At 38.4% G+C, this 14981-nt stretch overlaps 1 protein-coding gene across 3 annotated transcripts in view; it reads right to left on the bottom strand.

Moving 5' to 3' along the window:
- Window positions 1-14981, bottom strand: part of LOC124041741 (guanylate kinase-like) — a 30291-nt gene that overhangs the window by 13327 nt on the left and 1983 nt on the right. The gene's annotated exons all lie outside the window — the stretch shown is intronic.

Genomic DNA, 14981 nt, shown 5'->3' with positions numbered 1-14981 from the left:
ACCCGAAATGTTGTTTCAACAAGTCAAATCAGGTTCGTATCTATTCCTCTGAGATCCCCGATTGGTGCTGATTTGACAAAGACAGTCGTTCAAGTGATGGCCGCCCGCGTCATCGGCGTGCCATGAAGGCGTCGCTCTCTGACCAATTATGGTGTCCTATAGGATATACTACACCCCTAATGATAGTGAAGTCTTGTTACAAGACAAGTCAAACAAAGCTAGCTAAATAGCCAATGAGCTGGGCTTTACGAGAGTATCCGGAAACCATGTATATATGTCGTAAAAAAGTAGCTTCTAATCTTGTACAACAGCATGCCTTTTCATGTTGGACAAAAATAATAAGGTTATGAGTTATGAAAACTGTATTGCAAATGTCTAACTTATAATATGGCTACTAATACTTGGAAAGTTGAATCAAAGTCCAAGTAAACAGATTTGACGATATTCTTGCAGAAAAATTTAATTTGAATGTCTCCTTCACCATTTGCCCAAATGTACATTGGGACTTCACACTAAAAGTCTTGAGGATCAGTCATACGCCAAGTTATCCATTGAAACTTTCACATTGCCATCTTGTGGACACTATCGGAATTACAACCAGAGAGATGGCTAACAGTGATCTTTCTCTTGTCTACACTGCATTTCTGATCAATTTGATGTCATTTTAAAAAATGGACCAAAAAAAAACTGCTTTTTTAAGAGACCCCAAACTTTAACGGTAGTGTACATGCATACATACATAACACAGTATCAGTCAAAAGTTGACACCTACTCATTCCAGGGTTTCTTTGTTTAAAAAATATATTTGACATTGTAGAACAACAGAAGATGAACTATTAGATCACAATATGTAAAAAAATATATATATATCATTTTAAAGTGTTAAATCATAATGTATTTTATATTTGAGTCTCTAAAAAGACGCCACCCTTTTCTTTGATGACAGCTTTGCCGACATGCAAACAAGTATACATAAACTATTTACATTGCCAGGAGTCCTAAACAAACAAATCATATTCATTAATTATACAAGTTTTAATTGCCTTTTTGTTTCAGTTAAAGTAGTGCCATATTGTTTAAATTCATTTAGAATGTGAAAAAAGTTTAGTTTTGAATTAGACCACTTGCATTTGTGAATATTAAATTTACCTAGTATTATTAGCAGTTGAATTAAATATTCTATGTCAGAATTTCTGAAATAAATCATATCAAAACCGGTCCTATTTTTTGTAATGAAATTCTGTATGTCAATCCAAAAACAGTCTACTATAAATACAGGCAAAAAACAAAACGCAAAATGGTCTCCTTCTCCATTCCACAGAAATCAGTTATAGTCCATATTCAGCGTGAATCTTTCCAAAACATGTAACATTTTAAATTAAACTTCCTTTACTTTGTTATTGATACAATATTTCTTAGCAATTTTCCATGCTTTCCCCCATTGTATATCACCATAGATATTTGACCAAAAGAATCTTGCTGAGGGAATTTTAGTATCAAACAATATTCCTAATCTGTTTATTACCACATTTATCTTCAATGTTAATATTGCCAATGAATATATTTTCATGTAAATCTGTGTTACTCACATCAACCATAGAGGAATTTAAAAAAAGAGATTACAACCCCCCATTGGAATCGTATAAAAAAACAATTGCATATTCTTTTGGGGTTATTGGAATTTTAAACTTATCAAGAAATTCCACGAGAGTAGATATCCATCCTCATTCAGTAACTGACCAACCAAAATTATTTTATTCTCTAACCAGTTATGAAAAAAAAACTTATTTTTTAAATCGTACATCTTTGTTGTTCCATATAACGTATCTGTGAGGGAGAAACTTGTGTTTATACGCCAACATCCAAGCTAAAATTGCCTGCTTATGCAATTTGGCCAACTTTACCAGGATTTTATCAACATCAAAATTACATCGAAGCAAAAATTCTAAACCACCACCAGTGTCAAATAAATACTTAGGGAAGACATTCCAAATACTATTCTGGTTCTTAACATACTTCAGAATCCAATTTATTTTAAAAGTATTATTTAGATGATTGAAATCTAAAACCTCAAGACCTCCTTGTTCTTGGGTATTCGTGAGAATATCCTTTCGTAGATAGTGAGGCGTGTTCCTCCAAATAAAAATAAAGAATCTGATCTAAGTCCTTTACAATTTTAGGGGGTAAGTCAAGTGATAACGAGACAAACTGATCTGGATAACCGTTCAGCTTTGGACAATAAAACCCGACTGTATAACGAAATTTCTCTCAACCAGAGGTTCAATTTCTTCTATGTTTTCTCAATAATGGGGTTAAAGTTCAATTCACTCCTTTGTTTTTCATCCTTGCATATAACAATTCCAAGATATGTAACCTTTTCTTTCATTTGGATACCATATACTTCCTGTAAAACACAATCCTTGAGTGGAAATAAGACTTGACTTATTGATATTCATTTTCAAACCCGAAACTAATGAAGTCTTCAATACAGGAAACTGATTTAGAAACCTCATTCCTGTCTCTTAGAAATATGGTGGTATCAGCCAGTTGACATAGTTTAAATTCATTGCCAAATGCTGAAACACCTTGAAAATTCCCTTTCTTGATATGAAGAGCCATAATTTGAGTAACCAATAAAAATACAAATGGACTAATTGGGCAGCTCTGCCTAATGCCACGGCCAATATATCTTTGGGATGTCCCGTGAGCTAATGTTACAGAGCTAGTACAACCACTATAAAGTTTGGACTGCTTTCAAAAAAAGTCGCCAAACCCCAAAATACATATTGCTTTGAACATAAACTCATTGTTCTACAGTGTCAAAAGCTTTATAGATATCAACAAACACAAATCATAATAGTCAATCATATCTAAGATCAACCTGATGTTATTACTAATGTGTTAATCTAGAAGAAAAAGGAAACGCACACCTATATAGGCGAAGTGCTGGCTAATGGAGTAGAAAACTTGAAAAGGCGAGCCGCACACTAAAGGAGAGCTCAGATGCAAAACATTTAATATCCAAAGTTGTTTCGTCAGGCAAGCTGTCTTCATCAGGGTATAATCACAAACACTGCAGGATGACTCATTTATATATTGTCAAAGACACACAGGTGTCTAATCATGGCCAAGTGTGGCCTAATATCATTGGCTAATTCTCAAATATTAAAATGGCATACAAACAGCATACAAAAAACAAATGAAGAGCATACCATCATAGATTCATTTTAGACTACACAAGCTTACAAAACAATTACAATGGCAAAAGTCACAAGAATGGCTTAAGATCAGTCTACGTTGAGACCAAAGGGAGCAAGGGTCTTTAAAATTAAAGATCCAGGCAGCCTCTAATTATCAAGGTCACCCCCTCTCCTAGGGAGGGTGACATGTTCGATGCCAAGATAACGCAGAGACGAAATCGAGTGGTTTGCTTCCAAAAAGTGGGCCGCAACTGGGTAAGTCGAGTTTTTGCACCTAATGGTGCTACGATGCTCTGAGATACGTACTTTTAATTTGCGCTGTTTTACCCACATCATTTTTACCACAAGGACAAGTTAAGATAAATAACTGCTTTAGTGGACCACATAATAACACCTTTGATTGGGATCAATTTCCCTGTTTGTGGGTGTTTGAAGGATCTACATTTATAAGTGCCATTGCATTGAGCACAGCCATTGCACTTGTAATTTCCATCCAGTAGGGGCGCAAATAAACTTTGTTCAGGAATATCTTGGGGTGGTAAATCAGAGTGTACCAATTGGTCTCGGAGATTTCTGCCCCGCGAGAATACGACCAAGGGAAGGTCCGAAAACACATTACAGAGACTATCACCGAGACTATCATCGGATTTTAGAATGTGTCAATGTTTGTGAACGATTCCCTTAATTTGTTCAGAGTACTTAGCGGGTATTTAGAACGCAAGAATGTGTCTTTTTGCGAGACTAACCTTGAAAAAGGTAATGTCTCACTTTGTTTTGGATTTTCTCAATGGCAATATTGATCTGATCATTTTTGTACCCCTCTCCTTGACTTTTCTTTGAGTCTCAGCCATATTTTTGTCAAAATCTGATTGTTTTTTGATAATTCTTTTAATTCGACACAATTGGCTGTAGGCCAAACTATTTTTCAAGGGAAGTGGGTGACAACGGTCAGCCCTCAACAAACTGTTACGATCAGTAGGTTTCCTGTGAAGATCAGTGTATAGAACACTATTTTCACACAAGATCAAGAAAACGGATTTGACGTGTATCAGATTTCATAGTAAACCTCAGATGTTCAGAACAGGAGTTAAGAAAAGCATAAAACACCTGGAGCTGTTTTGAGTCACCCCTCCATAGAACAAAAATATCACCAATATACCGTTTCCAAATAATACGATTATTTTTTTGAGAGGATTGAAAATACTGTTTCTCCATGTAACCCACAAACAAATTAGCATAGTTAGAAGCCATGGGGGATCCCATAGCAGTACCCTTCGTCTGAATAAATAAATAATTTAGAAACAAAGTAGTTGTGTGTGAGTACTATTTCAGCCAATATTATAATGCAGGGACTGGAAGGTATTATTAGAGTCACGTTGCAGAAGAAAATGTTCCAGAGCTTCAATACCGCCCTCGTGTGCAATATGTGTGTATAATGACTCAACATCAAAAAGTAACTAACAAGGTATTCTCAGGGAGAGGATCAAGAGATTCAATGATAGAGATCATACTGCTGGTGTCCTTTACAAAGGAGGGGAGCTGTTCTGCGAGTGGTCTAATAGAAAAGTAAACAAAAGTAGATAGAGGGGCCGTTACTGCATCAATGCCCCCTACAATAGGGGCCGTTACTGCATCAATGCCCCCTACAATAGGGGCCGTTACTGCATCAATGCCCGCTACAATAGGGGCCGTTACAGCATCAATGCCCGCTACTATAGGGGCCGTTACAGCATCAATGCCCGCTACTATAGGGGCCGTTACAGCATCAATGCCCGCTACTATAGGGGCCGTTACTGCATCAATGCCCGCTACAATAGGGGCAGTTACTGCATCAATGCCCGCTACAATAGGGGCAGTTACTGCATCAATGCCCGCTACAATAGGGGCCGTTACTGCATCAATGCCCGCTACAATAGGGGCCGTTACTGCATCAATGCCCGCTACAATAGGGGCCTTTACTGCATCAATGCCCGCTACAATAGGGGCCGTTACTGCATCAATGCCCGCTACAATAGGGGCCGTTACTGCATCAATGCCCGCTACAATACATTCTTGTGTAATTTCGTATAGTATAGAACGTGGCAATTTTAGGGTGTTGAATAGCCAAAAAGTTGTTCTTTTTTGGTTATCTGACCAGAACTTAAAATACCCTTCTAGGACAGTAAAGATAGTATTCTGAAATTGGAAAGTGGGGTCACTTCTGAGTTTCTTGTAAAAGGTGTTGTTAAGTAGTTGTCCATGACACTCATTTATATAAAACTGTCCTTTCCATGAGTACAACTGACCCACCCTTATCAGCAGGGCGGGTAAGGACTGACGTATCGGATTGTAAATCAAGCAAAGCCTGTTTTTCATCCTTAGATAAATTCTGAAAAGATTTGGACTCCCGCTTGTTCTTAAGGAGATGAGCAACATCTTTTTCAACAAGTCTGCAATATGTCTCGATAGAGTGATTGGATGGAGGTATAAAATAACTCTTGATTCTAAAAGGAGTCGGAGTATGTGCAGGTGAGCAACCTACTGGTTCAATAGAAATGTCAGGATTAGGGGAGCTAAAGTATACGAATGTTAAAAATAAAAAAAACTTAAACATGTCTACCTTAAAATCAAAATTGTTGCACTGGGTTGTAGGCACAAAAGATAAAGGGTTAATTAAGGAGACATGGGCAGGGCTCAATATATTGCTTGATAAATTAAAGACACTCAGTCCCGTGGGTTCTGGGACCGTGTGAATGGTCCCCTCAGATAGGGTGAGGCATCTTGTCGATGCGCGTGCCTGCGGCCACCTCTGCCCTTCCATCGGCCCAGTCTCTCGCTGAATAAAAAAAAACTGCCACTGGAAGCCGATGAGGCGCTGGTTGTAGAGTGTTGGTCTGACGAGGTGGATAGAAGTAAGCGGCATCCCTCCTGCGTCTGTCATGGAGAGGAGGAGCAGGACCTCGTCAGAGTTTCTCCAGAAGTAGACTTTATCCTCGGCCTGGTCTTTTTTGTCTTGGTTGAATTTCTTGATTTTAAGTTCCTTTATTTCTGTAGACAACTTGTCCTGGAGCGCTTGGTTAGTTTATCAGTTCATTGAATATGCCATCATCATTAACAGCTTTTGTAGAGCTGTGCGTTTGTCTTTAAATTGTGTTATCCATTTCAATAAAATCCCTTTTCAACTAGTCAACAATCAATGTCATTAAATCAATAGAGCATTTGTTTAGGATGGCACACCAGCACTCACAGAAATCATCTGTGCGCTGTCCCAATGATGGTTCTTTTTGCCACCTGAGTCCCTGTGGAATAATGCCTTGACGCACATAAATCACTAAGAGTGACTATATGTAGATGCATTCTCGTCTGGCGCTTAGATAAATGTAACAGTTCTTTCAAGAGGTCAGAATTACCTTCCGGTATGTCAAAGGACTCCGAAACAATGATCTTATCACGCTCCCTTTGGCTATATCCAAAGTAATCTTGTATGGGTCTATGACCAGTGTCAGGAAAATAATTATCATTCGGCATTGTTTTAGAGCTTTTTTGTCAGTAGGGTGCAGTTTACTGGGTAACAGAACAATCTAGAAAAAAGACTAATGTGTCGACCATGCATAAATCCAGATTGATGAAGAACAAGTATATTTCAAACCTATGTTTCAACCTCTTAGGAAATACAAGGGCAAGTAATTACCCCATCATTATTCAACGGGCTAATGAGTTTCAAGCTGTCTATATAAAGTGTATCCTTATTAGGGTTGGGAATCAAAGTAATTACACCTTGCTTTAAGGAAGTCGGCAACCCTTTTTCTATTGATTCTTGAAACATAGCAAGAATGAAAGGAATCAGTTTATCATTGAATGCTTTATAAATCTCGCTTATTAAACCATAATTTCCAGGGGACCTATTGTCCTTAAGCCTCAATTTCAGATAACTCATCACAAAAATCATTATCTATCTTCTTAGCAATGTTTGCTACATTGTCTAAGAAAAGATTCATATTGGAGGTTGACTGGGCTGATGTTGCCCAGTTCTATCAGAATCTTTATACATGCTGAGAGATTTATTTGGGATTTTCATTGGGAGTATTATTTATCATTAATTTACATATGGAAGTCTTTTTGCCTGCCCTTTTTTTCTAAATTAAAATAAATATTTAGTATTTTTCTCTCCCTCTTGATCTTACAAATGCTCCCCGGGCCTTTTCCTCATAGATACAGTAACTGCATTTGCAATGAAGATAGTTCAGTTTTTTTAGTATAATCCATTATTCCCTTTATGTCATATTCTTTCTCTTGACACGAGCAATTTCTTTCCCCATTGAAATACCCCAAAACCGTATCAAATTTCATTAGCTCCCAGTAACTTCCAAGTGCATTTATAACACGGGCACTATTCCAGTACTTATCAATAATTCCTGCTACTATCTTCTTAAATACTTCATTCTCTAGAGTCTTGTCCATGTTCCAGTAACAAACTTTTTTTGTTGACAAACTATGCATATTTATCTTTGAGATCCCTTTGTGGTCTGTTAAAAAACGATGGTTCAATCGAGACTGTATCAACCTTGTCAGCCATATCTTCATAAATCAATACGGGATTTTATAGATAAATCTTTGATACTCAATATAAAAACACAATATTATCTGGGTTCTTATGTCTCCAAATATCTAGAACACCTCTGACCTTAGACATATTCCTTCTCACAAACAGAATTGCTATCCTTATCTCACAAACAGAATTGCTATCCTTAGGAGGCTATCAAGATTATCATGTGATACTGTATTAAAATCTCCACACCATATTACGTTGGCCAATGGAAATGTAGATAATCTTACTTATTTTCCTCTCAATGTCTCTAAATAAAGTACAGTTACTTGACTTGTTATGGGAAGCATAAATATTTACAACAATGAATTGAATGTGGTTGACATCTACCAATGGTATAATCCATCTCCCTGTATTATCTGCTTCATGACTCAATACATGACCCTTAAAAGTTGCCTTTTAAAATAGCGACACCTGCTGACCGATTCGTACCAAATATCATTCCCCCATTGACACTTCCAAAACGCAGCATCTGTGGAACAGGCATGAGTTTCTTGAATGAAATAAGTCGGCACTCTTACAATACAAAAATAAAGATTTCCTTTTCAAAATATTACGAATTCCCCTGGCATTAATATAAAAAACAGAATTGGACATTTAATATCACAATGACTATACGAAGAATATTAAACTTGTATACTTTCGCATTAAATCGGGTTCTCACAAAAACAAAAAAAGTCCTTTGCACCACGCAAGTGGTTGACCTAAATTGTAGATCACAAATTGCAAATAGCATTGTACCATAGATTGGTAAAACGAATAGCCACCAAGCTAACATTAAGTGTCAGTGTGAATTTCCCCCCCCCCCCAAAAAAAAAAAAAAAAGAAATGTAAAAAAAGGTTTGGCTCACAAATAATGCTCTTTCCAAGAAATATAATGTTTTATCAGATGCAAAAAAAATACAAAAAGCCTTGGCTCCCGCAAAGTATGCACTTTGCCTTCCTTGCTCTCTCAATCGTCGGCCAGACGATTCAGAGCTTCTTTATCAAATGCCGTCAGATCCTCCTTGATCCTCAGGTTGTTCTTTTTTAAATAGTCATTTTTCTTTGCACTTTTCCATGTCATATCCCTCGCTGTCCTGGAGATAAATCTCATGATCACTGGTCGTGGTGGCTGGTTGTTTTCCCCAGCTCTCAGCCTACCCAGGCGGTGCACTACATCCAGAGAACCTGCAACATTTCACTCCTCCTCCGGGACCATTGCCCTGTCTTTCACACTTGCTTTGATGTTCTCGTCAGATTTTTCTGCTATTCTATAAGGAGAGTGGGGTAGTGCTGCATCAGATGACCTGGCCTCCACAATCACCCAACCTCAACCCAATTGAGATGGTTTGGGATGAGCTGGACCGCAGAGTTTAGCTGGTTGAGAGAATGCCAAGAGTGTGCAGAGCTGTCATCAAGGTAAAGGGTGGCTACTTTGAAGAATATAAAATATATTTTGATTTGTTTAACTTCTCTAGGGTAGGGGGCAGCATTTGGAATTTTGGATGAAAAGCATGCCCAAATTAAACAGCTTTCTACTCAGGCCCAGAAGATAGGACATGCATATAATTAGTAGATTTGGATAGAAAACTCTAAAAGTTTCCAAAACTGTTTAAAAAAAATAATGTCTGGGTATAACAGAACAAATTTGGCAGGCAAAAACCTGAGAAAAATCCATTCAGGAAGTAGGATTTTTTGTTTGTTTGAAGTTTTCTATTCAATGCCATTACAGTATCTATTTACTTAGGACTCAAATTGCAGTTCCTATGCCTTCCACTAGATGTCAACCATGTTTTAGAAATGGTTTCAGGCTTGTATTCTGAAAAATGAGGGAGTAAGAGCAGTCTGAATGAGTGTACCCTGCCAGGTCACAGAGCTTTTTCATGCGCGGGACCAGAGAGAGTGCCTTTCTGGTTTACCTTTTATATTGACGACGTTATTGTCCGGTTGAAATATTATAGATTATTTAGGCTAAAAACATCGTTTGACATGTTTCTATGAACTTTACGGAAACAATTTTGATTTTTTTTGTCTGTCTGTTGTGACTGTTTGAGCCTGTGGATTACTGAAGAAAATGAACAAAAATTGAGATTTTCAGATCTATTCACCCACTTTGCTATGAAGCCCCTAAATAAGATCTGGTGCAACCAATTACATTCAGAAGTCACATAATTAGTTAAATAAAGTCCATCTGTGTGCAATCGAAGTGTCACATGATCTCAGTATATACACACACACACACACACACACACACACACACACACACACACACCTGTTCTGAAAGGCCGCCTAGTCTGCAACACTAAGTTGTGGATAAGTACAGATCAGGGTTGGGTTATAAAAAAAATATCCAAAACATTGAACATCCCACGGAGCACCATTAAATCCATTATTAAAAATAATGGAAATAATATGGCACCACAACAAACCTGCCAAGAGAGGGCCACCCACCAAAACTCACAGACCAGGCAAGGAGGGCATTAATCAGAGGCAACAAAGAGACCAAATATATCCCTGAAGGAGCTGTAAAGCTCCACAGCGGAGATTGGAGAATCTGTCCATAGGACCACTTTAAGCCGTACACTCCACAGAGCGACCATAAAAAAGCCATTGCTTAAAGAACAAAATAAGCAAACACTGTGTATACCAAGCAGGAATGTGGGAGACTCCCCAAACATATGGAAGAAGGTATTCTGGTCAGATGAGACTAAAATTGAGCTTTTTGTCCATCAAGGAAAATGCTATGTCTGGCGCAAACCCAACATCTCTCATCATATCCATCGGCAGGGACTGGGAAACTGATCAGAATGGAAGGAATGATGGATGGCGCTAAATACAGGGAAGTTCTTGAGGGAAACCTGTTTGTCTTTCAGAGATTTGAGACTGGGATGGAGGTTCACCTACCAGCAGGACAACGACCCTAAGCATACTGCTAAAGCAACACTTGAGTGGTTTAAGGGGAAACATTTAAATGTCTTGGAATAGCCTAGTCAAAGCCCAGACCTCAATCCAATTGAGAATCTGTGGTATGACTTAGATTGCTGTACACCAGCGGAACCCATCCAACTTGAAGGAGCAGTTTTGCCTTGAAGATCAGGCTAAATTGTATAGATGCCAAAATGTTTGCCAAGCTTAGAGACATCCAGCTGTAATTACTGCAAAAGGTGTCTCTACAAAGTATTGTAGTTCTGTTTTTTTGTTATTTCTTGATTGTTTCACAATAAAACATATTTTGCATCTTCAAAGTGGTAGACATGTTGTGTAAATCAAATGATACAAACCCCAAAAATCAATTTTATTTCCAGGTTGTAAGGCAACAAAATAGGAAAAATGCCAAGGGGGTGAATACTATATGGGATGCAATATATAACCTTACCGTTACCGTGTCCCACAAACCGTGATGCATACCGAACTGTGGGCCCACTATAGAACAAAAGCAGAAAAATACTTAGCGCACAAACCATTCTCTGTCGTGGAGGATGTTGGCTTTTGCCGACTGGTCGAGCACCTCGAGCCCCGCTACACACTGCCAAGTAGGCGCTATTTTTCAGATGTTGCCCTACTGGAGTTACACATTGTTGAAACGCACATCTATGAGCGTCACTGCTATTAGCTTCATGACTGACATTTGGACCAGCGATGTCAGCCCCATGAGTCTGACAGCAGTGGGTCGACGAGGACTTCGTACTGAGGAAAGCCGTAGCACGTGCTCAAGAATGTGCTGGTTTTCATACCGCTGCTGCCATTTCAAATGGCATTTGAGAACATGAACACACTCCTAGCGCCATTTGAACAACTGACTCAAGAAATAAGCCAATCAACTGCATCTGCAGCAGACATGATACCCTCTCATGGCATTGAAACGCCTTCAACAAAACTGCCGACAGACTGTGGGATTAAAACTTGCAAAAGTACTCGAGGCTGTGTACAAGAGATTCAGTGTCATTCTCTTTGAGCCCCTACTGTGTTGCCACTATGCTCGATGCTAGGTAAAAGGACCACTACTTCGATGCAGACAAGAAACCGGTTTTACGTGAAATGTTACATACAGCTGGACAAGATGGAAACAGTCACAGTGACAGCGCGCACCGAGGAAGAGAGGCCATGGACAGACAGAGCTGAATCTTCACTGCTTGAAATGTATGATGAAATCCTGGTTGAGACTGAACAATGAAACAGCACAGCAAGTAAGCTGGTAATGGGGACATACGTAAATGCCAACAATAACTTTTTGGTCAGTGTGTGTTTCAACTATTTAACTGTACTAGAATGCTTAAAAAGGTCAAATGTTAAATAATCGGTTATCGGTATAGGATGTTTTTTGGGGGGGGGGCAAGGAAAATATCGGATATCGGCCAAAAATGTCATATCTGTGCATCCCTAACACATTCCAAATTCCGAACCTATAAGACTTCCGTAACACCTCGAGGCACCACTTTTCAAATGTGACAGAAAACAAGGGGTGCATGCGAGTTGACTACAGGCATGGGATAAAGTTAATTACATTTGAAACAGTCTGCATGCCATTACAGATTTTACATTAGGTTTACTAAGACAGTTGGCCCTTATATGCGTTCCACTGTTCCACAGCATGTGATTGGTCCTTGCCAGACAGTGACCAACCTTTCATCATGTAAAATCAGTTGGCTCTTAATTTCATTAGGCTACTGATTAGTAGTTAATGCAGTCAGCAATATGAACAAAGTGTTCAGTCACGTAAGAGATTCCACATGTGTAGGCTATACTTTTATTTTTTTAACATTTAGCTAGGCATGTCAGTTAAGGACACATTCTTATTTACAATGACGGCCTACCAGGGAATAGTGGGTTAACTGAACGACAGCTTGGGGATTCGATCCAGCAACCTTTTGGTTACTGGCCCAACGCTCTAACCACTAGCCTACCTGCCGCCCCAAAAAAGGGAGGTGTCGTAGAATTACAACATTATGTTAATCACATTACATATATATTAGAATGTATTCCTATATTAGTACATTCACACGGTCTGTTTTTCTGAGGGCAAACAGAATTGGGTTCTTAGAACTATCATGTGTCTGTTAACGCTGACAGTAGATTTACGATGGCTTGGTGATAACCTAAAGACTGCATTCCATTCTATGATTAGTGTGTGTGCCTGTCTGTTGGTGCCAGGGAGACCCAATCTCCAGTTTATTTATGAGGGAATGAACTCGTGTCCTTGGTTACATTACTATTTCTGTATAACAAAGCAGTAAATTAACTAGAGAGATATTTGGCGGCATGTAAATCTTGATGTTTGTTGCATGAGATCAAAATATACCTTTTTGTATCATTTCTATATCGGTTCTTCGTCACAAGGACTCAGGAACAGTATAAAGTTGTAACCTAACCCTGTTTGTTTGGGCTTGAAGTCTACACCATTGGGTGACCGTTAACACTCCATTACTGCAGTAATAAATACAGTTAAATTGTTTAAGATATCTAAAAGTCTCTCTCATTTGATTAGAATAATTCCACCACAGAGGATATGCTTAACTTTAAAAATCAAGGGTGAAATTATGTAATTTCTTCCCAGTACAGGGTACTTCCTATGTGTGCACGTGCTTTTATTTAAACATTTTATGGGCCTAATAGAATTACATATAGAATCTCTAATTCAATAGGATCGCTATGGGCCTAATAGTCTAGATTTGTTGTTGAACTTTTAAAAATGCATTAGCCTACCTTTTAATGTGTCAAACACAACCAGTCATGATGTTTTCATCTGATAGTCAAACAGTTACTTCAAAAGGCTCATGTAGACTACCTGCACACATTACTCAGGGACGGCAGGATTTCAGGGGGGGGGGTAGTTTAAGCCTCATCTAGATTTGTTTCTGCTTATAATGTATTGCATTTGGTAGGCAATTTTTTTATCAACTTGTCTATAATTAGATATATTCAGCTTATCTGCTGTCATTACTTGATGCTCGTCTAGAATAGGGTTTTCCAAACTCTGTTCTGGGGCCCCCGGGAGTCACGTTAATGCAGAATTCTGCGTTTTTCATGCAGAAAAAAAAGAAAGCATAAGATATCTTGCTGCATTTTGTAAACGCAGGTTTAAAAAAAAAAGAAAAAATAAGCTTATTATTGTCATTTCTGCTCAGCGTCAGACTAATGTTGTGCTTCAGTTATACTTTTCCACTTGGATGAGAAGTCACAAACTGGCATTCTATCATCAGACAGCACTGACTGATATGTAGCTACTTTTCTCAATGTTTCTCGGGTAATATTAACTTAGAAACTGTAGTTGGTTACATTCTTTCTATGATAAACATTAGAAATAGGATGGCAATGCAAAAAATGTAAGCTCATTTACTTGTGTGGCTGTTAGCCAAATAGCATTGCACTTCTGTTTTCATGATAATGTAGCTATTTTCTGCCGAAAGTGTTGTATTTTCTGCTAAGGAAAAAATGCATGCAAAGTGGTTTCAAATGAAGGTCTGCATTTTGAAAATGCTAATTTCTGAACTCCTAAACACAGCACTAGCTGTGTTAGGATTTAATCAGCTGTGTGTGTAGTTGAGGTTTTTGCCCTAGCTCATGCACCCAGTGGGGGCCCCAGGACCGAGTTAGGGAAACCCCGGTCTAGAATACTAAATAAAGCCTTGCTCACAAGAATGTCATAAATCGATAGAATTATCAATGCATCATCAACAACCTAGTTGACGTCGGAAAAGTGATTTCATTTCCTCTTCACTCACGGAGCGAGGGGAATTTAGGGACCAGGGAGATTTCCAAATGACAGTTTGACCAGTTAAGGAACTGAAAAGATGTGATTAAGGAACTGAAAAGATGTGAAAACATATCCAACATGTTTCTTATGGTATTTCACTCATTCATTAGGCCTAAACAAGTCTTGTAACCTGAATTGATGCGTACACTGCTGTCCACGCACTTCTCTCTGCCTTTGCAAAATGTCTGTGTTACCATTGAACCACACCACATTTGAGCATATTCCACATCTATTTGTGAATTTTTCCTGAGACTACATGCGGTAATGATAAAGTAAAATAGATTCCAAGAGAACTGGAGACTGCATACCCACACAATTGCTTTTGCCAGTACTTCATACCAAACCGCTCCATCTTATTTTCACCCCTGACAATCTAAAAACCATTTTGCATGAGATGATCCTAGAATCCATATTTTATGCAGTTTAAATTTCCCACCATATTGTCCCCTATAATAAAATC

Source organism: Oncorhynchus gorbuscha, linkage group LG08 (genome assembly GCF_021184085.1).
Source record: "Oncorhynchus gorbuscha isolate QuinsamMale2020 ecotype Even-year linkage group LG08, OgorEven_v1.0, whole genome shotgun sequence".
Taxonomy (NCBI): Eukaryota; Metazoa; Chordata; class Actinopteri; order Salmoniformes; family Salmonidae; genus Oncorhynchus; species Oncorhynchus gorbuscha.
This window is presented reverse-complemented; position numbering and strand designations above follow the sequence as displayed.